This window comes from Poecile atricapillus, chromosome Z (genome assembly GCF_030490865.1).
Source record: "Poecile atricapillus isolate bPoeAtr1 chromosome Z, bPoeAtr1.hap1, whole genome shotgun sequence".
In the NCBI taxonomy this organism is placed as follows: domain Eukaryota; kingdom Metazoa; phylum Chordata; class Aves; order Passeriformes; family Paridae; genus Poecile; species Poecile atricapillus.
This window is the reverse complement of record NC_081289.1, coordinates 72,778,700-72,803,416: the sequence shown is the minus strand read 5'-3', so window position 1 is coordinate 72,803,416 and position 24,717 is coordinate 72,778,700.

Sequence of the window (24,717 nt, the reverse complement as noted above, 5' to 3'; positions counted from 1 at the left end):
TATCACAAAGTCTTACTTCCTTCAGTAAGTCAGATTTTTCAGAATATTCAACACTGGAATTAGATTTGAGTCTGGGGTTTTTTCCTCTCGAAAAAAAAAAGGGCTGAAAGAGCCCACATCTTTGCTTACTCAAGAACAAGAGCAAACAGGCTCTGAGAGATCACTGGGCTCCTACCAAAGCAAAGTCAGAGATCTTGGATTCTGAGTACTTCTAAAAAGATGTCCTTGATTTTCAGACTCATCATGGAAAAAATGTCATCAAAACCAAAATGAAATCAGTTGAATTTGGACACCACTTTGCTCTCCATTAAACCACAAATCTAAACTCTACCCTTCTCTTTAGTACAAACACAGAAACACTGACAGCCTTGGTTTGCACAAAAAAGAAAAGGAAAGCTGTCAGTACCAGTCACCTTATCATGATGAGTGCAGTGAATGCTGGAAGTGCAAGTTTAAATCTCCAGCCATTGCCTTGACTTGCTGCACTCAGATTCTACATCTTTGCCACCTAGGCAACGCAGTCCTGTCCTCCATCTGACCTGCGGGTTATTTTAACACATGGGCCTGACCTTCACAGCTTCCTTGGAGCTGAAGATTTAATATAGTTATGGGTAAAATTTAACTCTTTAAATGTTCTTTTTTTGACTCCTTGCATTGCCCTCATCTCCCCCATTCTCAGGGAACAAAGCTCAGACCTCTCTAAGGCTGAATGTGGGGAGCAGAGTAATTTCTGCAAGAAGTCTGATCCCAACAAGACAATTACCTACTGGCTAAGGAGGAAATTTCTTCTGCTGTCATTCTTTGGTAGTGAGAAACAACTACTGCTTCCAACATGAGGTTTATCATGAACAAATTTGGGGTCAGAAGCACAGAAAACAGGCCCTTATCTGCGGTGCCTGGCTCTGTTACCCAAGAGAGCACTGCATTTAGCATAACACCATGGAAACAGCTCCTAAAGTTAAGTTGAGAAACCGGGAATGTGAATGTGTGAGTGGATGTGGTTTTCTTAAGTCACTGGGTGAGAGAGTTAGAGTTTAGGGTTTAAGCTATATTAGAGAATGAGAGACAATACGAAGGGTTTAGTGCATCATCCCTTTCTCCTTCTTTTTCCTTCTTCATCTTCTTCTTCTAAGGGTTTTTGGATAATAATGAGTGATTGGATAAATAAATCCACAGTGCAGCACACAGGTGTTGGGTCATTAAGAAAAAAAAACTTACTTGGCATTTGATTATTGGACAAATAGACATATAAAAGACCTTGGAGAGATTCTTTGTTCTCCATTTTGCACCTTTCTATCTTAGTGTATGTAGCTCCTTGTGCTCTGTATATGTGTAATATAGATAAGGAAAGAATAAACAACTAAGCCCGAATATGAGAAAACAGCTTCTCTCTCATCTGTCTTGGTCCTGGGGAAAAAGAATCCAGCCACCAATGTTGCATCCCAAAATTCTTATAAAAATTTCTTAGAGGGTGTGAGTTATGTTTATGTGTCTGTGCACATGCATGTGCTGGGGCAGGGCTGGGAGCTGCGCAAGGAAAACTTCTGTAAATTTTCCATACAAATCAACTTTTATAAAGGAACAAGCTTACACAGTCCTTACAGGACTGGCAAAATTACTACAAGATGATTAGGTGGCTTAGTTTGTCTGCTCTTAGTCAAGTTATTACCACAGATTGGTAAAATAAAAGTCCTTAACACCAATGTAGCATTAAGAAGTGGGCATTCTTTCTTCAGCCAGATGCACAAGGGGTTATCTCCTCTGAAATATTATGCATCCTCATAATAGAAAAACTTCTGTATATTATGTTATGTTATATGATACTATATGGTATGGTATGGTATGGTATGGTATGGTATGATATATTACATATCCATTGATTTTCCTGGAATAAACATACATCTCGTTATAATTTCCCCCAAATCATTAATGTGATTCCTCCACTCTGGACATGTGATCTTCTGTCCCAGGGGTCTCTGTTGGTCCCTAGGGGTCAGTGACCCCCAAGTCATAACTGACCCCCCAAAGAATTAGTGCTTCTTTCCCAATTAGTAGAAAAGTTGGCACAACTGGGCTGGTTACTCTCCTGTACTTGATTAATGTTCAACATGATCCCAGAGTAAGCACTGTGCAGTTCCATAGGCCAGTGATTTTTGAAGAACAAGCATTGTATCAGCCCACCAGCTGTGCAAACAGCTCTTCATCTGGTAGAAAGGTCGATCCTGTGGTGGTAGCTCTTAATAGAAAATATGAGTCTAATTCTTTTGTAATGACACAATTCAATCAGAATGTTGGTTTGGTTTGGAGGTTGGCTGGGATTTTGTTTTTGGTTTGTTTGTTTGTTTTTTGATTGTTTTTTTTTTTTTAAGATGGGAGACTAGTGTTCATCAGGCCAGATATTTTCTGCAACTAACCAGATTCTGGAAGTTCCTGTGCAGACCCAGAGAGGCTGTGCACTCTCCTTGCTTTGACTTTTCAAGAGAAACTGGACAAAGCCCTGAGCAATCTGCTATGGCTGATGCAGTTGAGGAGGAGGTTGGGCTGAAGACTTCAGAGGTCTTTTCCCACCTCATGATGTGATTCCAATGCACGACTTCAGTTTGAGTGCTCCTTGCACAGCGGCAGCCGCTGCTAAGTCTGGTCTAACAGCAGCCAGTTTCATTCTCCTAGACGGCCCTTCGGAGTCCCTAATTACCCAGGAGAGTCAAGGTGCTCAATGCAGGGAGTCAGTCTTGCAGGAGGATGCTCCTCAGCAAGGTCCAGGCCTTGAGGTCAGTAGCATTTCTCAAGTAGCATTAGCAGGTCATATGTTCCTCATCTGTGAAGTTGCTCGTGAATGGAGATCACAAAAGTAACAGTGAAGAGGAGCAAATAACAGGGTTTGTATTCTCAAAACTACAGTGTGTGCCTACCCATATTTCCCATTTGCGCTCATCTATCTCAGGAGTGCCTTCCTTTCAGGATTTAAGTCTCAGGGAAACTCCCTAATAGAACATTTGTGAGCCACAGGTGTCAGTCACTAAAGTCCCTTTGCTTTGTGAGCTGGGGAAGCGTGCCTACATAGGTCACCTTAATCAGTCTGCTTTTCATTTCAAGGCTCAATAAGGCTTGCTTTTCCCACTTGTTTTGCTATTGAGGAAAAAAGGGAGTGCTTTCAAGGGCTTCTCAAATAGGCAAAGGAGATGAACTGGCTATTCTGAAACTCTCTAGTGATGTATATTTTTTGATATTTGGCTATATTTCTTCCTCAGTGTACACCCAAAAATAAAAACTCCTAGGAACATCGGGATCATCAGCCCAATTACATGGATCAATGGCAGACATGTCAAATTTCCATTTGCATTTAAATACCCCTATTTCAAATTCACTGTGGGCATTGTTTGGCTGGCAGGTGCATCTTAGCACGTAGTCTGCTTTTTATTAGCCATCAAAGCAATAATGTAAAATTAGACTTCCCACCTGTCCTGGGGAAAGTAATCATAAACAACAACTGCCAAGTTCCCATGGAGATACAGAAGATTCAGATAATAAAGCAGAAATGATGGGTAAGAGGAGGATCAGGACAAGACTCACAGCTCATTTTAGTATGTCCTGCCAAGCCAGCAAGAACAGTGTAAGTTACTCCCCAAGGAGTTGCACCCAAGGCTTCCCTGTCATCAGTGATGTTCCACAGCTGAGGACATCTGCGCTGTCTTAGCTCTTTTATGCTTGGACTGGAGAGCATACTATCAATTCTAACTAGAACAGAATGAGTGGTCTCTTTTTTTGCCTGAGCTGATCTAGGACTGCTTTCAAATGAAGAGTTTCCCTTCAGCACACATAGGTGCGTGTAAAAAGCCATTAGTTCTCTATTGAGGACCTATATAAATAGGGGACCTATATATACCTCAAATCTCTATAGAGGAAATTAAACAGCAGGGGAAAAAATCCCACATTTGAAACAAAACACCAAGAAACTAAAAGCATTTTATACAACCAAAACATGCTTTGTCTGCCCTATCACTAGAGCATATATTAAAATTAGCTTAACATTCGTATGCATTTATCCAGAAATGGGTTCATTATGTTATAGATGACAATATAATATTGGATTTTGCATTTATAGATTAACTTCTTGTATCACAAGTACTTTGATATAGTACAATTTATACTTACTTTTAACTGCTTTTGTATAGTATAATCTGTCAGCTTATGTTTACACTGTATAGTTTATATGAATGCTAATGTAATAAATACATTGTGTTGTAGGCATTAGCAAACGGTTAAAAATAGAGACTGAAAATACCTCTATGTAACCAACTTAAAGAATGGTGCAAAACTAAATTTCTAGTTTTCCTTACATCTGTGGACTGATGCATAAGCATCCAGAGTGTAAAACAACAGGATAGGAACATGGGAAGACCTTATCTATAGAATATCCTGCAGGGAAGTCAGAGGTTAAAAATCAAAAAAAGAAGAGAACCTGGAAAATCAAGAGTTCCCAAGGAAGTTTGTATAATAAAACACAAGAATATGCACAGCCTCAGGAATGATACAGTGTAAAGATAAACTGTTCCAAGTCTATGGGGTGTTCTTTGGGTGTTTACCAGGAGCACACCAACGCTGGACTTTGTCTCTTATTTTATTCCTTACTAAACTTTTTAAAAAACCTCAAGAGATACTCTGCTTTTCACAATTACCACAATGAGATTTAAACATATATTTAACAATGATAAAGAAGCAGAAATGACACAAAGAAACTGTGCAAGAGCCTCTGGGGCAGGGGAAGAGGGAGGAGTTTTTTTCCTTGTGTGAGACATGTGAAGAAAAAAAATCCTAAAACCTTGTAAAGACTATTTTGGAAAAAAGTGAATGGAAATTGATTTTATCTCAATTTAAACATCACTGTATAAAGAGGAGGAAATATTTGAGGCTCGAGGACTCTCCATTCTTTCCAAGGAAGGTGAAATAAGGAGCAGACTTTGAAAAGTGCAGATGTCTCTGACGGAGGGCAAAGTGCCCAGCAGGCAGATTTTAAACTCAGAATTCAGGTGGCCAAAGTGAAATTGCAGCTGTTACAAAATGACCTCTGAGGCAAAAATATGAATGCAGAAAACCAGAAGACACCAAGTGAGGGAACACTCTGACCCTGGCTTACCCCACAAGCTGTAAGAAATCAGCCAGCAGAAAGCCAGGGGCTCTCCTTGTTGCCAACACAGCTGTCAGTAAGGGCAGAGCTCGTTCCCAGCACTGCCCAGGGCTGTGTGCTGCAAAGCCACACACAAAGCACACATTTCTGGCTGGGAGTCTCATTACCCCAGCCAGCCACTCAGACAATCCATCACAGGGTGGTGCTTTTTGGAGCCCTCTGCTGCTGCCCCATATGTATGACCCAGGCAAAAAAAAAAACCCAAACCTAGAGTATTTCCAGGGTAATGTGGCAAAAGTCTATAGGGTAAAAAAAAGCCCCACAAGTAAGACAACCAAGTAGTGTTCCTGTTTCATTGAGAAAGTAAAATCCCAAAGTTAAGCACTTGGAATGTACTCCAACACTTCTGTGGCTCACAAGCACTTCTGTGCTTAATCCTTCAATCCCGCATTCCTAACAATGTATTCTAGGCCCCAAAGGCTTTCAGCAATGGAGAATATTGACTTCTCAAACACAGTCCTAAATCTGTCAAAGCTGACACTGTTGAATGTGGGGTGACATTGAACAGAGGGTGGACACTAAGGAAGGAGTCCTGCCAGCTCCTGGCACAGGGATGTGCTCCTCCCACCACAGCCCTGAGGAGAACAGTCTCATTCAGGCTGCAGCTTTGCAGGGACAGTCTGGGAACACACATCTCTTCCCACAGAGATGCCCAACAGCAAGGTGACTGAGCTCTGGAACATGGAGAGCAAGACTGGCCAGTTTGCCCAGCTGAGGATTTCCCAGATGGAAACTGGACTGCAGGCACCAGGTTACTGAGAGGACAAGAAAGCTGCAGCTCCAGCCCATCCCCACACACAGCTCTGGGAGCACCTACACGCACAGCAGGGCTCACACAGCAGCAGCAGCAGCAGCCCAGCCCTTGCTTTGCCTTGGCCTTCCAGCCCAAAAGAAGTAGAACCCAGGCTTGGCTCTGTTGTAGAATTGAGCAATAATTAAGACTGGCATCTTGGGAGATCTCTCCTTCTGCTTCCTGCTCAAGGCAGTCCTTCATGGGGTCAGACCAGGTTGCCTGGGACTTCAGGCAGTCAAGACTTGAAATCCTCTATGATGGCACCATTTCTCCAGGCTTTCACTCCCTCACTTTGTCGTTGTGGGGAAAAAAGGTTTTCCTTATCTCCAGCTCAAGCCTCTCCAGTTTCAGCTACTAAGCTTTTGCTAGAACAAAGGGCTGTGAATCACTTAATTGAGGATTTTATTTAAGAGGATCTCAGGAAGTAAAGAAGGAAAAAAAAAGAGATGGAAAATGGCAGCTGGATTAGAGACAAATAGAATGCATGTGCATCAGTGGGTGCCCTGTGGTGATTCCTGAGCATTTTATGGTAGAAAGGTAAAATATAAAAGTAATAAAATGCCATGAACAGACTAAACAGCACACGGTAGAGTGGCATGTCTGGCCTGAAACCACAGAAGCAGAGAGGCCACTGGAAGAAATTTCAAATACCAATTCTATCTGTGTCTTTCCAGATCACCATAGAAAGTAAATTGAAGTGTTTGCTGTATTTATTAGCTATATTTATTATCTGTATTTTTTACACATTAAAAGGGAGGAAGCCAGCTCTGAATCTGTACTCAAAAATATGTTGTCTGTTCTTTAAAGCTGAAATGTAAAATATGTGATGGAGAGGCTACAAAAAGAAGGTTGGAAATACAGACTGGTTTGTAATTGATTGCTTCTTGAAGAACTGAATTTACATTTTGCAAGGCTGCTAAAAGGTCATCTGTTATTTGAATGTGAGGCAGTAAAGGTGAAGTGAAAGTTTGCAGAACTGATATTTGAAAACATGTCTAAAATTTGGCAAAAAGAAAAGAGTTGTCAGGAACATTGTGTTGTGACACTGCAGTTATGACTGAGAAATCAAAAAATTAAGAAAAAGTAGTACAAATTAATAGGCAGAATTCAGAATCGACTCAATCAAGCACAAAATAAACACATTCACCATGACAAGAACTGACAGTCAGCACAAGGGCCTGCATTAAGAATGAATTTGTGTGGTGTTTATGAGAACTGGGAGTTAATGGAGGAGATTTAATCAGAAAGAACTGATGAAGTCTTTAACAGAAATCATTCTTTCAGAAGGCTGAGTTTTATGACAAACTTGTACACTCTTATCTTCGATTGCTAGAGTTAATTAGATATTGCATGGTGGGGATGTGGTGGACACTGGGGATATGGTAGAAGGCACCAAGAAAAATTCAAAATTATCATAGGCAAGATTTTTTTAAAAAAGAGGGTTTTTTTTGGTGGGTATGGTTGGTTTTTAAGGACTTAGATCAGCTTTTTAGCATTTTACAGTAACAGAGTTATCTTCTGGTCCATCAACATTTAGCTCACATCTATTCATTTAACTGAATCTTGGGGGTTATAGTTACCAGTTGGCCACAAGTAGTGCACTGAAAAATAAATTCAGGTTTTCCCTTTCAGTTTCTGAATCCATGTGTCTTAGTACTGTTAAAATCTGCTTGAAGCTGCAATTTTGGATTGAGCATGTGTGCAATTTATCTGACGTGTACTGGATATATTCCATAGCCAATGAAAAGAAAAAGTATGTATGAAATAAACCTGGCTAAAACATTAGATATATATCAGTAATATTTTCTGAAAGATTAAATTTGGTCTGAAATAATTCTGAAGTTCATCGGCTGCCTACCTTTTTCTGTTCTTAAAATGTAAAATTGTACTGCTCTCAAAAGTAAGAACCTTCCTCAAGCTGCTGAGTAAAAAGATGTTTGCAACACATTACTTCAAACAAGAAGTGTTTCCTCGAATATTTTACAAAATTTAGGGAAAATGTTCTTGTCTTGTAAAATTCATATTCCTGTACAGACCCAAGCCAATTGTGCCTAAGCAATCATAATCACTCACACACTATCACTGTGTCCTACTACACTACAAAGTACATATCATTTAAAGTCAGTAACTTCACTTTATAAGCTAAACTAAAAGTTTAAGACCTTCCATTGGGAATCAAAGCATATCTGACAGTATTTCAGAGACTAAAAGTTGTGAAAATACTACAAATATTTAAAACTACAGTCCTATACAGCATGTAAGCATAATAAAATATCATGACCATGACAGTTAAATTTTTCCACTCTAATCTTCTCCTGAACCTTTGCATAGGTAACTGGGTAACTGGGCTGGCTTGGTGTGTCCCTGTGGGGCCCTGGGGGCTGCAGGCACTGCCCGGGCAGAGCAGGAACATCGCTGCCCCCAGTGAGCTGAAAGCTGGCACAAGGGCACTCGCCCTGGGCAGGAGCCAGTGTGGGGTCCCTCCCTCAGGAGAAGGGATCAGGCCCTCCTTGGTAACCTCTCATTTCAGTCACTTCTATTGAACAGGTAAGAAAGGTCACAATGAAACATTTTACAGCCATTTCTCTCTGGTTTACGTTTTTGAGAGCCAAAGCTCTGTGCTGCAGGTGCCCTGAGTGTGTGAGGAGCAATGCAGCCCCCACAAATCCCTTGGTTTTCCCAGAAGTCATCATCACTTGTTGCCAGCTGTGTCCAGCTCTGGCAGGAGAAAGAGCCCACAGCACAGTGGGCCCCGTGCCCTGCCCAGCCAGAGCTCTCTGGCACTGAGCAGCAGCAGCAGCAGTGCCAACACCTTTCAACCTGCTCCTGCCCTGGCTTCACCTGGGGGACAGAAGCCTCTGGATCATTCTTTGACCCCAGCAGTCACCCCTGGCTGCATTCTCTTGTTGCACCTCAAAGCAGGTTTTTGTGGGCTCCCAGTTCCAACTTTCAGGCCAGAGCACCAAGCTCTGTTGTTCCTCATGAACATGTTGTGTTCTGTCTCCATGTAACTGTGCTTGGAGCAACCACATTTGCTAAGAAGTAGGACATAGAAAGCAGAGAATAAAAATGGCTAGCAAAGTCTTTGGTAGGAACTGGCTGATAGAGCTTTCAGTTCCTTTCTTTTGAAGAAATAATTGCATTTTGTGAATGGAGGATGAGGTGTGTTAGCAGGGTTTTGGAGAGTGTTTTTTGTATTAGAAACCAATTACTGATCCCCAGTCTAGAAGAAAGCATGGTCACCCTCTTTTAACTTTAACTCAAACGTTAAATCTTGGAGATGGCATTAAGAAGTAGGAAAAGTGATGCCTGTAAATCTGAAAAAGTTGATCATTCCAAGCATCTAGTCAAGCATTTCTTGTGAAATGTCCTGCCTTTCAGTCTGAAACACAAAGAACATTTGTATTAGGACAGTATGCAGCCTCCCAGATTTCACAGACTGAGTTTGGCCAGCTGCTCTCTCCACTGCACTTTGTGAGCTCATGCACTGGGCAGTGGTGGTCCTTGGGCTGGGAAACCTGGAGGCTTGGGGAAAACTTGTGTCTTGGTTTTAGAAGACAGATGTCTGCTAGGGAGGCCAGGAGCCTCCCTTGGAATGAAAATGTAGACCCCCTCCCTCCGAATTATTATAATTCTGAAATCAAGGGGCTCTCAGGCAGAGATCTGGGGATAGGAATAATAGTTCTTTACTAATATTTATATCAAGGCAAACAAACAACAATAACTACAGCATTAACAAGAAAACAGAACCAGGCGCCCTGGGACAGCCTTCTCAGTGAGACAGGAAAGGATGGAGGAGAGGCTTTGTTTCACAAACCCCCTTGGGCGGGCAGTCCTGGTGCTCCTGCAGGGCTCTGAGGAACAGTTGGCTGGAACAGCAGGGATGAGCAGGAATCCTGAGCTGGTGGCTGAGGTGTATCAGCAGCTCTGTGGTAGTGCCTGGCACTGGCATGACCTGGCAGGACAGGGGGTGCCAGGCCCGCAGACGAAGAAAGAAAGAAGGATAAGAAGCAGCAGCAGCTCCGTCTGGGTGATGGTGAATTCTCTTCTCTCAGCCGCAACAGCTCCCAACAAGAGTCCTGCTCTGAAGTTGAAGAAACCAGCCAGCCCCCAGCTGCTCCTGCCCTCCCTTTTTCCTGCCTCCCTTCCACCCCAGGCCCAGGTGAACTCTGCGCTTCTCAAGCACCCACTCAGTACCAGCAGTCAGGTTTCTGTGCAACTAATGGGTAAAAATTCCATAGGTGAGCCAGAACTAAAGGAAGGACACCTAACCCCCAACTTGAAAAACTTTTGTGGCCCTATTAAAAAATCTAACATGGCATCATATATCTAGACACACAGCTAAAGCCCAGATATTTCTCTATTCTTTTTCTTTTCAACTGAGAAAGGAAGTCACAGATGATGGGGTGTCTATTCCACATCTATTGGGTTCCTGCCTTCTAGCTCCCAATTTGGGTGAAAGTTACCCATTTGGTCCCACTGGCTTCTTCCTCCCACTACCTCCTACATCTTCCCACATTCCCTTGTGACTTTCTTCTTCTCTTTCCTTAGGACCATTCCAGCCTATCCCTGTTATAAATGGATAGCAAATTCGATCAATAAAAAGAATTTATTCCATAATTAAAATACAATTGTAAAAGCCACAAGCAAAGATCAGATCTGCACTGAACCAGGTGAACAGCGCCAGGTGAGACAGGGAGGGGCTCTTGGGCACTGCTCCACCATGTTTCACGAAATGTTACTATCACATTTTTATATATTCCCAGGCTTTTCAGGGGTCCCTTGCCTTCTTCCGTTGGTCTTGTCTTCTTTTGCATCTTGGTACATCTTCCTCTCCTTATTGCAGTGCCCGACAAATCCCCTGGAATACACATTTTTATGGATTTTTATCATATGAGATTACTGTAATTTCAGCACAAATTTATTCATGCCATGTATCACGGTCCCCCTCTTTCTTTATTAATTCATTAATTCGTACTTTTAGGACAGATTTCAATAAATCTCACCCATTCTTCAATTTCATATTCAGTATTTACAAGACTTAACAACTACTCTTTCTATACTGCTAATCAGTTTATAAAATTAACAACTTTTCCCATAAAACAGATTATTCTAATCTTTGATTTCTTTCATTAGGATTCCCAGTCATGCTTTCTCTATATCAATGCACGTGCTTATTGTATCCTGAGTTATATTTTGACTACATAGTAGCTTAAGGCTAATAATGGCTATAGTGGTAAAATAACTTTCTCATGCTTTCTCATGTTGTCTGCTAACCCATCCTTATAACTGTCCCAGGACTGTACCTTACACTTTTCATAGTCTTTCTTTTGTCAGTATAAATTATCTTTTATGTTATTTAATCGTGTTTGAGCTTCAAATCTGGCCAGAGATTCAGCAGCTCTGCTCTTTCCATCTCTTTTAATTCCATTTTCTTAGATATTTTAGATGTTTTCTTGAATTGACCAGTTTTCCTTGTAGCTAACTCAGGATCGATGAGCATTGCCGCCATTTGCCTACTTTGGACAACAGAATGGATTCGTCGGATAAAACATGGTATGAGACATGGTAAAAACAATAACCCCATTATTGAACATAATATAAAAATCCTATCTTCTTTCACCAAGCTTCCCCCCACCAACAATTGATCCCACCATGAAGCTTGAAGGATAGAATACCATTTTTGAACTGGTACATGTGCCACTTTCTTAATTTCTGCCACAAAGTTTCTTATAGTCATCTATTTCTACACAGCATTCAGACTCATTGAACTTTCTGCAGACTCCCCCTTCCTCTGCTAACAAATAGTCCAAAGTGATTTGGCTTGATACACGAATGCTCATATTTGTGAGTGCTGTTTAGCTAATAACTTGAGAGCAACAGAAGTATGATTTGATATGACTTTACTACAGCCTGAAGACTTATTAGTCAATTTAATAGGTAAATTGGGGTCCTACATCCCCAGCTCCTGACCTGAGCCCCACTTGCTGGACCATAGTATGCTATTATCCTTTCTGCAGGACATTCATCCTCTTCCCATTTTTGATGCCCTCCTGCTTTTGAAAACTCAGCCTTCAGCTCTCTCTTTTCTCTGTCTAGGGTCTCATATGGGGGTGCCCCTAACAGCTTACTTCCAGACCTTGGTAGCACAAAGAAGGAGGGTCAAATGATTCCCAGAGTACAGGATCCTTTCCATCAGCGGGTTAATTCACTGTATGCCTTTTCCCCACATATCCAGTGTATTCTGTCAGGTGCCTTCCATTGGTCATTTCCAGCTTCTGGTTTCTCCCAGCAGTCCTTTAAGCCTTTTAAGGGTTGGTAAGGATTAGCTCCAGGGCTTTTATGCCACTATAACTCAATTTGATCATTCCATTCACAATTTGCTTCTTTTGTTTGACTCCAATATCCGGCTGGGGTTTCTGGTTTCCAGGCTTTGGTATTGTTATTTGAATTCACTGCTAAAGTGAATATACAAGGAGTATATCCCACTACCTCAGTATATCTTTTTCCTTCTCAGCTGATATAAACTGTTCCAATTATTCAATGATCCAAAACCCACCTTTCAGGTAGTTTTAATGTTTTGGACATTTGGGTGTGATTCCATTTTAGAAGTTGTTCTGGAGCTCAACTCTCACTGTTCCATGGCCATTTCTCAGCTGATTTATGCCCTCCACAAATCCAGCAGTTAGATAATTCTTTAGCAATTTCTTGTATTAGATCTACAAAAAGGTTTTTATTTGAGGTGGGCAAGTCCCAATTGCTATACTGCTGTTCCAACTGTTCATATTGCTCATTTAATGCTTTTAACTTTTCTTGCTCCATTCTTTTCTTTTTTGCCTCTGACTCTTGTTTCTTCAATTCCTGAGCTATTTGTTTCAACTTACTCTCTGGACCTACCCCTTCTCCATCCCTTGCAGAACAGAAAGTTCTGCCGTATCGTAAGCAAATTCACTCATCATTACTGTTGATAAGATTAGTTACCATGGGCTCATTACTGAAAGAAACTATTTTACCATATTTTAGATTTTCTCCATCCCAATATGTTTTCCCACCCACAGTGCACGTTTTTACTTGGCTGTGATTATAACATGTTGCACCAATTTGGGAATGTGCCATAAATGTTGATTGTCTTTTTTCTCCAATCCATACCCTAATGGTTACATTTGTTACAGGTGGGAACAATAGGCTCTAACCCAGCAGCTCATTTGAGTAATGCATGAGTCAATATCTTTTCAATCTCTGGCACAGACTGCACCTCTAACCACCGATTCTTAGGTGTCGCTTTTGGGCCATTACAGACTATTCCCTGCTTCTAGCTGGCACATCTTATATCGAGTGTATGCTTGCATTCTCCCCTTTTATTGCTGGTTTTGCAGTCCTAGTGGGTGAGATATGCCAGGGTTTTTGGAACCCCTTGTCCTGTCAGGATGTTCTTAAAACACTGCCCACAGTCTTGGGTTGAGCTTTGTTTCTCAATACTGGGGTAATTCTTGGAGAGCAGACTGATAGTTCTGCCCGTTATCAGACTCAGAACCACCAGGGTTCCCCACACACGTACCCCTCTGCCTCTGCCTGAGCCCACAGGATTGCTGCCTGTGGCAAGGGAGTCCATCTTCTCGGCAGCAGGGGTATCCTTCAGGGGATCCATAAGTGGAACGAGCTGCATATCTCCTCTTAAAGGCATCCCACTCTGATATTTTGACTGCATCAGCACAACAGGATGCTTTGTTTGTTCGTCAACACTCAGTTATAAGAACTTGTGCTTCCAATCTCAATTTACCTCTCACTCCCTCTTGAAACAATTAGACTCCACTCTGGGGAGTCTAATTCCAATATGCCCAAGTCAGTAGCGGCCACTAATGAATTGCTGGTTATAGAGGTTTCTTCCACCCACCATGCTGGACAAAGCCCTTTAGGTTTATATCCACGTCTGTAGTGTTTAACCCAAATTCCTTGACAATAATAGCACTTAAAATGAACAAAAGAATAACATTTGCACCCTGGTACCAAACACCTTGTCTTGTCTTTTTCAGTCATCAATAAACTGATTTAGCTTTATCCTCAAACTTCCTGGAGGAGAAGTCACTTTCCATTCAGGTATTTTCTCCTGGTGTTCAGTCTTCTTTACTCGGGAATGGTGTGTCCAACCATTTTCAGCTGTTTGTACTGCTGTGTCCGTGGTTAAAAGTACAAGGACAGGACCGCCCCCCCCCCCCCCCCCCCCCCCCAGTGAGGTGTGAGGGAGACTTCTTTCCAAGTTTTAATCAACACTTCATCTCCTGGTTGTATTTTATGTGTGGCAAAGCCCAAAGGAGTGCTTTGCATTATTAACTCTTTTATTTCTCAGCTCCTGCAAATTCTTATTAATGGCTATTAAATAAGGCTGGATTTGGCGATCATCTAGCCTTGGATGTCCTACTGGTATCCCGTGCTTGTATAGCATTCCATAAAGCATCTCAAAGGGCGACTGTCCACTCTCAGAGTGTGGCATAGTTTGTATGTTTAGCAGAGCTATGGAGAGACACTTACCCCACAACATTTTTGCCTCTAGCATCAATTTTTACAGCTGGGCTTTTAGTGTTTTGTTCATCCTTTCTACTTGTCCACAGCTCTGAAGGTACCATGGGATGTGGTATTCACAGCAGATACCTAAAGCATCTGCCAGTTGTCTAATGATTTTTGATGTAAAATGCATCCCCTGGTCTGAATCAATATGATCTATTATGCCGTACCGTGGTATTATTTCCTTTAGCAGTACCTTTAACACTGTTTGAGCTGTGGCTCTGGCACTGGGAAAGGCTTCTACTCAATGTGTTAACTGATCTACTATTACTAACAGATATTTATACCTCCCTACTTTGGGTAGTTCAGTGAAATCTATTTGCATTCTCTCAAATGGGCAGTATGCTAAAGGACAGACTCCTAATGGGGTTTGCTGTGTCCTTGTCCAATTTATCCTCTGACATGTCATGCACCCTAGTACTTCTTGTTTGGCTAACTCACAGATCCCTTTACATCCAAAAAACTTCAGAAGCTGCTCTGCAAGTGCTTGTGCCCCCCAATGAGTCTGTTGTTGTAACCTGTTCAAAACCTTCCTTGTACAATCTCTAGATAGCAATTCCCTTCCATCAGGAAGCTCCCATTTGTCTTCTTTCCACTCGCCCCCTATCTTCTTATATTCTTCAGTTTCCTTTGAGGTAGGACAGGAGGGATGTTCCTGGAATTTATCCCCTTTAATTTCTGAAATATCTATCACTAATAGTGCTGTTTTCTTAGCCTCCATATCTGTCAAATTGTTTCCTCTAGTTCTAAATTGCCTCCCCACATGAAGGCCCTTAACATGGACTAAAGAAATTGCTTTCGGTCCCCTAATAGCTTCTAGGATTTGTTTTATTAGTTCTTCATTAATCAATCCTTGCCCTCAGGTACTGGTTAAACCTCTCTGCTCCCAAATTTTCCCAAAGGTGTGGAGTACCCTGAAGGCATATTTGGAGTCTCTAAAAATTGTTCCTTTCTTTTCTTTCAACCTTTTAAGCATTTGTAAAACTGCATACAATTCACAAGCTTGTGCTGACCAACTAGCTCTTAAGGGTCCTGATTCTACCACTTCTCCTGACATTCCATCTATTTATTGCATACCCTGACTTTCTTTTCCTTTCTATGACTCTTGAGGATCCATTCACAAACCACTTTTCCCCTTCCTCTAGTTCCTCTTCTTTCAAACCTGGTCTTAGCTTTGTTTGTAATTCTACCACCTCTGCACAATTATGATTATATACCTCCAGTGGCTCACCAAATAGGAACTGTGCTGGATTCTGAGCGGTAGTTATTCGTGATTCCAGGTCAGGTGAATGAATCAGTATAGCCTCATATTTTAAAAGCCTAGCATCTGTGAGCCATTTGTCTTCTTTCTGTTTCAAAATACATCTTACATTGTGGGGGGTATATACTATCAGCAGGGCTCCAAACATGATCTTTTTGGCCTCTTCTACTAATAGTGTTACTGCTACTATTGCTTGTAAGCAAGTGGGCCAGCCTTGGCTTACGGAGTCTCAGAGCTTTGACATATATCCCACAGGATTTTTAGTTCCGGCCCAATTTTGTGTTAGTACTCCATGAGCAGTATGGTTGCTAACATCTACAAATAGCTGAAACTGCCTCCTTACATCAGGGAGGCTTAATACTGGAGCTGCTAAAAGAGTCTCCTTTAATTCTCTAAATCCTTTTTCATCTTGCTCTGTCCATTTTATTCTCTCAGTACCATTTTATTCTCTCAGTAGTCAGTTTCTCATATAAAAATTTTACTTTCTCACTATACCCTTCAATCCATTGCCCACAGTACCCCAGTAGTCCCAGTAGCTAATTTCTCTTTTTGTCTGCAGGGGTGGTAATGAAACAATTCCAGCCACTCTTTCAGGGTCTAACTTATTTTTCCGTTTTGTGATCCAATGACCTAGGTACTTTACCTCTGGTTCAGTAAACTGCAACCTCAATTTTGATACCTTTAATCCTTTCTTTCCCAAGAAATTCAATAATGCTATTGCATTTGTTCTTACTTCTTCTTCCTTCTGACCAGCTATTAATAAGTCATCAACATACTGAAAGAGCTTGGTTCCCTCTGTTGGCACAAACTGACTTAATAGCTGCTCTACTGCTTGTCCAAATAAAGTGGGAGAATCAACAAACCTTTGGGGGAGCACTGTCCACCTAAGCTGTTGTTTCCTTTTATTCTCTGGATCTTCCCACTGAAAGGCAAAATAATCTCAATTGTCTTTTGCTAATGGACAAGTCCAAAAGGCACCTTTCAGATCTATTATGCTATATCAAGTGTTGTAGGAGAAATTTGGTTCAGAAAGGTGCATGGGTTTGCAACTACTGGAAAACGTTTTTGTTCTTTGGTTGACTGCTCTCAGATACTGAACTAAATTACAGGTTCCATAATTTTCCGTACTGGCAAGATGGGGGTGTTGTGCCTTGACATACAAGGCTCCAGAGTCCCCCTTTTTATCAATTCATCAATTACACATTATAATCCCTTTCTCTCTTCCATAGAAGTGGGATACTGTTTGACTGTAATTGGGTCCTTGGTCCTTTGTATTTCAATGGAAATTGGCTCCATCTCCAACCTTCTGACTTCTCCTTGAGTGTGCCAGACTTGGGGATCAATTTTGCTCTCATCCTCTTGAGTTAGTCTGTACAGGCTTACTACGAGATCTTTTCCTTGTACTGTAAAGTTTATCCCCAGAGCTACAATCAGATCTCTTCCTAATAAATTATAATCTGCCTCCTCAACCAGCAACATACCTCCTAAACAAATCTTTGTTTCTGACTCTATTTACACATCCTTAATAATTGAGACCTTAAAGGGTTCCCCTTTTTCCCCTTTTACCATCATTGTATCCTTACTCTTTATACACCCTCTTGGCAATTTATGGACAGTACTCCGTTTGGCCCCCGTATCAATCAGAAAAAATACCTTTTCCTTTTGGGGTCCTGTTTTTAATTTTATCAATGGCTCAGGTGGTGGTTTGGACCCCAAAATAAAGACCCCCCGATGTCCCTACTCCTCTTTAAAGATCCTCTCATTCTGCATTCTTTTTCTACAATCCTCTTTTAGATGCCCTTTTTTTCTTGCATTCAGGACGTCCATTCTAAGGACTCTCTGATGTCCCTTTCTGTGGGACAGACTCTTTTGGCCTCTTTTGCTGTTGATAGTCCTCTTTGTGCCCCCTGTGCCCCCTGCACCCCTTTCTCCTGCATCTCAAGGCACAGTACAACAGTCCCCACAGCAGACTGCCAGCGCGGTGCAGGGGGATGTGCTTTCAGCCCCCCCGCTTCCATCCTCAGGGCCTGTACATGTGCCAGCCTTGCCACGGCAACCACTGCTGCAGACTGCTGCCCCCTTGGCGCCTCCACTTCCAGCTACAGGGCCAAAGCCTGTGCCAGCACTGCCTCCTCCCCCTACCCACTGCAGCTGCTCTGCTGCCGTGCCTCCTGCTGCTTTGGAGCAACAGCCCGCAGAAGCTGCCCCCCCGCCTTCACATCTTGGGCCAGCCTGCCCTCCTCTGCTCCCTGTGCATCATCTCACGGGCTGCTGCCTCGGGACATGGACACTGATCCGGCTGGCGACCAGCACTCCACCACACAGCAGTGTGCAAGTCTGGTAGCTGACCACCAAAACCACTGAGCTGTGAGATCGTCCCAGAGCCATCTCTGGATGCTACCAACGTGTCAGGTGACCGCGTGTCCGAAGAGTCCAGGACACTTTTGGATGTGGTAAAACAGTGAGCTTTAGAAGTGGGAGACTGGGAATTACTCAAGAGGCTGGGAACAGCCGGAACCAGAATTATTAATGACATGGGTGCTGGCAGGGGGAGAAATAGAGGGAGGACCAGGAGCCGATTCAGGCTCTGATGAAGAGATGCAGACAGATCAGGAAATCAGTGGGGCACCACAAAGGGCTGTCCAAGCCTTCCCTGTGTTTAAGGGTGCCCCAAACACGAGTCAGACTGAGAGGCATGATGTGATTGCACAGAAGGTAGTACAGGATATACAAAGTATAATACAGGATATACAAAGTGGCACAATATGGAGTTGTCTCTTCCAAAGTTATGCAGATTATCAGGGAGTTAAGCACTGATCTGCTTGCTGCATTTGATATTAGACACCTGGCTCAAGTATTGTTCCAGCCTCTGCAATTTAAAGTTGTGAGAAATAATTTAGAGAACTTGAATGTGAGTGCTAAACCTTGGTCAGTGTTTTTGTAGACTGGTTGTCTGTTTCACATTCAGGTTGTTATTTCTTTTCTGGTTATGTGTTGTTATATTTTATATATTAGTAAAGACCTGTCTGCACGAACCAGCCTTTGGAATAAGTTGTGATATTAAAGGCTAAAGTCCTTGAAACTTTCCTGCGGAAGAGAGAGTAAAGCAAAACAATATCCTTGTGTGTAGGAGAAAAAATGTAAACCTGTGTGTATTAGCCAATAGTAACTTGCTTAGCCCGCGGACCCTGTAGAACCCTATAAAAGGTGTGCTAAAGATAGAAATAAACAGTGTTCACGTTTATTTCTGTGAAGGGTTGTGAATAGCTGGTTGTCTCTCAATATCTGGTGCCCAAACAGGGACCCTGCAGGGGGGCTTTGACGGGTCCATGCACGGTGGGACGAGGCCTTGGACCGAGGTTGGTGGAACGGATCTGAGCACAGATAGATGCTGCCTTGGATCGGTACCGGATAGGCGGCCCGCGGATAAAGGGGGGCGAGTCGCTGGAGGAGTTTGAAGGCAGAGAAGTAAGTGAGGGGTCGTGACCCTCCTCCCGCAGTGGACGCAGGACAAATGGATGTGGAGTCTGCGGCAGCTAAAAAACTGCTTCTTATCATTATTGTTAAACAAAGCAAAGCAGTCAGGGAAAAGGCCCTGGAAAGGCTCGATGTATGGGCTAATGAAAATCGGTGCTTTTTGGTGCCCCCGCTGCTTTTTGCAGTGGAATGGATGGATATAAGGGCTCTGATGTGGGAAATGGCAGTCACGGGAAAGAGTAAAGACATAGTAGCACTCGGTTCAATATGGAAACTTGTGTTGGATACCTTAAAAGATATGAAGGAGGAGTCCAGGGTTGTAGCCGCCACTGTAGAAGCCATGGTGAGACCCGAAATGGATGTGCCATCACAGTCACCTCCTGCCACATCAATCAGCCATCTGGGTGCCTTTCTCAGGGTTGGGCACATTTGGCCAGCGAAGGGGCTTACAGGAAGGCAGTGTAGCACCGTATCGAAACTTTTAAATCACTGGGGTGCTCCAGAGCGGCTGAGTCCGCGTCAGCGGAGCCCAAACCGGAAGTTTCTCTGCTGAATGCGGATGTAGAAATGACTCGTCTCCGGAAGGAGATGGCGCCAGCCCCAGGGGGGCAGAGCCTCACACGTCATCAGAAATCAAAGCCCCAGATCGCCAGCCCCCATCTACTGTTCACTGGGGAAAGCTGCAGGACGTCCCTCTCCCCCCTAGGCGTGTTGATACATTCAACAAACAGGCAACCACTGGCAGCAGATGAATCAGTAAATTATAATGGTGCATCGAGAAAAGATCTGTTAGGGAGGCAACAACAAATAGAACAGCTTGTGCAACAGCTGCAAGCTCAGATTGAGCAGACACTATGTGCAAATGAAGTACAGCGTTATAAAGAGAAAGCAGCTCTGCATCAAACACCGAAGCAGCAGGCAGAGTCTGTTCAGCAACGGCAAGATGTGATAGGTCCTGAACTATTTGCTTCACTTTTGGAGACACTCTTAACACTACAATCTTACTTAAGTTCCAACTTTACTACCCTGGAAGAAAAGAAGCCAAATTTAGATTGGTTTCCACCCGAACCAGGGGGACATGGGGGAGCACTGAGGTGTGTGCAGGTGTGCAGGGAACAAAGGCACCCTGGGGGCAGAGGCAGTGCAGAAAAAGTTCCAAGGCCACGCTGAACAATTACAGAAGCAGTTGAGCAGAAACAGGTGGCTCAGACAGCTTCAAAGAGAGACAAAATAACCCAAAAATCGTGAACTATATGGTTCGAAATTCATCACTGTAATTAAAAGTTCATAAGCTGCAATGGTCACCGTTGTTACCACCTGGCCCTGAGAGACTTTCCGTGTAACATTGCCTGCTTTTGTAAAATCGTGCCCTTTTTCCTCTATTTGCAAACAAGAAGAGAGAAACTGAGAGAAATAACTGCATTTGTTAAAATTAACTTTGTGAGGTTTTTGGTTTTTTTTTCTTTCTCTTTGCTTTTCCTCTCTGTGAGAGTATGTGGGGGATGTGAAGAAAGATAGCAGCAGAGCGGGCAGTCCATCCCCCCTGCTTCCTCTCTAAGAAAAAGCACTGGGATAGTACCCAGTTTGTTAAAAAGTCATGATTCACTGGTTTTTCAAAATGTTTTTATATACTCTTTCAGAGTTAATTTTGTGTTTTAAGTAATTATGAGTTTATTCAGTTGCAGTTTTTAGAGTTTTACTAGAAAAATTATTGTGATTCTATGAAAGTTAAAAAGCCTCTTTTCAAAAAAAGGTGTTTAAGGTGAATATTAACAGAAGTTACCTTGCAATAATCAGGTTTAAAACCTAAGGTTAAAATATGGTGTGATTTACAGCTACTAAGAAAACCTTCCAATTAATGTTATCTACAAAAGAGATTTGTGGTTTAAAAAATAATTAGTTAAGAGAACTTTACTGCACAAGACAAAGTTAAGTTAAAACATATATTACCTATTTGCTTGTTTTTTCCACAACTTTAATGAGGTGATTTCAATGTGAGTCCTTTTGTTATATAAAACACATATAACTGCATATATACCAATTTGGATTTTGGATTTTAGTTTAAAAATTGGACTTGATGTTCCTGAAAAGTGCTACAAAACCTGGATGGCAACTTGCCAAATCCTGTGTTGTTGTGGTTTTTCTCTAGAAAAACTGCACTTTAAAATCCTAACCAACTTAAGCATATACTAGGCAAATTCCTGTTATGAATAAGTATTTTTAGTAACATTTGCAGTTATTGTGAGTTATTCTCAAAGCTAGATGACAGAATTGTGATGTATTTGTTACATTTTTATAATCTTTATAGTGAATCCATGTTATTGTTATATTGTGTTTCAAAGGTATATATCAAACTTTTAGTTGCCTCTTTGTAGTAACAGAATAAGATTAAGTTATGTTTTTATTTAATATAGATTAAGTGTTTATAGAATTAAGAAAAGTCAAGTTTTATTATGTTTAGGCTTGAATGTTTTTAAGGTAAGTTTTGTAACTTGGATATTCTTTTAAGGTTAAGTTTTGTTATTTCCTTTTGTCATAAATAATTATTATTAGGTTTAAATATTGTTTAATTTAAATTGTTTTATGTTTTATCAGAGACACTTGTCTAAACTGCAAAGTATAGTTATTTTCCTAGAAAAAATTAAGATAACTACAACTAAAACAGCTGTGATAGAACGCTGATGAATGCCTGCTTATGAATAGAAGTGAATGCAGTCTGTGACACCCTTGACTTCATTAGAAGTTCTATTGGTTGTTGCAATCTCTGCAGTTTTTGTTTTTAATAGCTTTGTTGTTTTTCAGTGTTTCCAGAAGTTCAAGAAAATGTACCATTGCTGAGGATCAGCTGCCATAGGAGAGGCTTCAGATTAAACCAACTGCTGAATGGTTTAATTGGTCTGGTACCTGAGGCTTCTGATCATTTGCTTTGTACAAATGCATTTTAACAGTTTGCTGTGCTGTAAGCATCTCATAGCTGCTACAATTGAGAACCTTGTTTTAGAAATATGTTAAGAGGCATCTTTCCAGTTTAAAGCCTAGGCCCTGGCCAAGCCTTGACTTTACCTGGATGGAATGTTTGCCAGCAGATCCAGATGTTTTCTGGTCCAAATCAGTATTTGAGTCACTTTTTGACTCAACAATTTGACCCTATTAATATGACAGCTAGATCAATTTTGAAGTGGGCTTGGAGAATCATTTCCGGAGGTGGTTATCCAATCCTTCACTGATTTTTTTTGTTTCTGTTTGTTTGCAAACTATGGGATGCTGCTGCAGTGTTTTAGTAGTTAATAGTAGTTTTATATTATATATGTTATTAATAATGTTTATGATTTGATTGATTTTTAACTGCCGTAAGTTTTTATTCATTGTGTCTATGGTTTTGTGTTAATGGTGATGTGTATAACAGAAGTACATCTCATTTTTATTTTTTTTTCAAAAAACAGGGAAAATTGATACCCTAAAAGCATTTGATTAGTGTAGTTCATTAACTTCAAGGGGAGAAGTGTCTGTGTTTTGTTGGCAGGTTCAAAAAGGTCACCTGTTCATCTGACCAGACTGTGCCTCTGAACACACGAGATCCAGTGAACAGAGAAGTCATCACACAGCCTTGGTACTCCAGACATGGATCAGAAGTGGACCTGTCAGGACACAGTTGTGTCTGAACACTGCACAGACAGTTGCCAACAGAAATTTTATGTTGTTATTATGATGTTGTGTTTCTACCAATTTTTTTCAGTTATCTTTTGTTTTAAGATTTAGAAGGATCTGAAGAACAACCTAAACATCGAAGCCCTCAGTCACTGATCAGCTGCCAGCTGACATCACGGGAGCAGTGAAAGTTCCAAGACTGAATCATGTTAAATCATAGTCTGTTTGTGAGGGAAATTCTGTAGAAGATTTAAGAGTGTAGAGACTCCATCTAATTGTATATAAAGCAAATTGTAGTTGTGCGTTTACCCTTTCAGCAAATTGCTTTCACGCTTAGACTACACATATACCAGAGCACCTGTGTTAAATGTAGTTAGATAATAGTTTAAGATAAAGAGTTTAGCCTGTGTAGTAATTGTTATATTAGTAAGAAGTACAAGCATTCTCCCCTTCAAGAGGTAGTGTAAGCATCTTTGAAAGTTCATTTAATGTTAACGTTTTAGCTGTGAGTTTGCAAGTATGGTGTCATTTACATGGAACCAACTACTTATAGTAATTGTGCTGTGTATAGTCCCAACCAACTGTCTGCTAACTAACATCCAAAAGTGACAGAACATATGGGTCATTCTAGCACACTTGACAGGCCAAAAATCAATGTGCTTGAGCTTAGCCACACCTGGAGATCCTTTTCACACCTGTCTCATGGGAGTCCCTGAATGGGATCCTCAACCATTTAAAGGTTTAGTTAGTAATGAGACTCGACTGAATCGATTGGTAATGTTGCAAGAGTGCAGTCGCACTGTTGGCTTCACATTAAGACAACTTGAAGCCTGCTGGCAAGCAAAAATTATTGAAGTTCTTAATGTTACCTTAGGGCGCCCAGAAGAATTAGACTTGTTAGGTTCCACCAGTACCTCAGGTGGATGGATAATGTTTGAGCCCCCGACAAAAGCCATTCCAACAAAGTAATGCAGCACTGGGCTGCAGTCAACCCTATAGTTGATCTTGTTACTCACACTGAAAGCAAAGCCTTTTATTCCCGGTGCTATCTCAAAGGACAATTACCAAAGCGATTACGTAGTTCCATATTCCTTATCTGTGGAGATAGAGCATGGAATGGAATTCCTGCTAATCCACATAGAAGACCCTGTTATCTTGAGAAACTTACTTTGTTCCATCCAAGCTTCCACCAATTGCTGAATATAGCTGATAAAATAAAAAAAAACATCAAACAGTCCAAGTGAAGCCTGAATGAATTAAAGCTTAGCAACTCTAAAAAGGCTCGCTTGTTAGACTAAGAAAGAATTGAACATCCACAATGTTAAGTGAACTTTCAGTCGATGTGAGTAGTATATGTCATGCAGTATTACAAAATCGAGCTGCAATTGACTTTTTCATCTTAGCACAAAGACATGGTTGTGAGGAGTTTGAAGGCATGTGCTGTCTGAATCTTACTGATCATTCAGCTTCCATCCATAAGCAACTACAACAGCTACAGGACGGGTTACATGCCCTGAAAGAAGATAGTGACCCCCATTAGAAGTTGGTTCGCCAGCTGGGGCATCACTGGATAGTTGAGGTCTCTTGTGCTAGAAGGGGGATGGACTTTACTTATAGTGCTAATTGAGATGACAGTTTTAAGTTGTATGTTATCTTGTCTTCATAAAAGTATAGAATGAGTCACATCCAAAGCCTGGTTTGTGCAAAAAGAGAAAGGGGGAACTGTTGTTATATTTTATATATTAGTAAAGACCTGTCTGCACGAACCAGCCTTTGGAATAAGTTGTG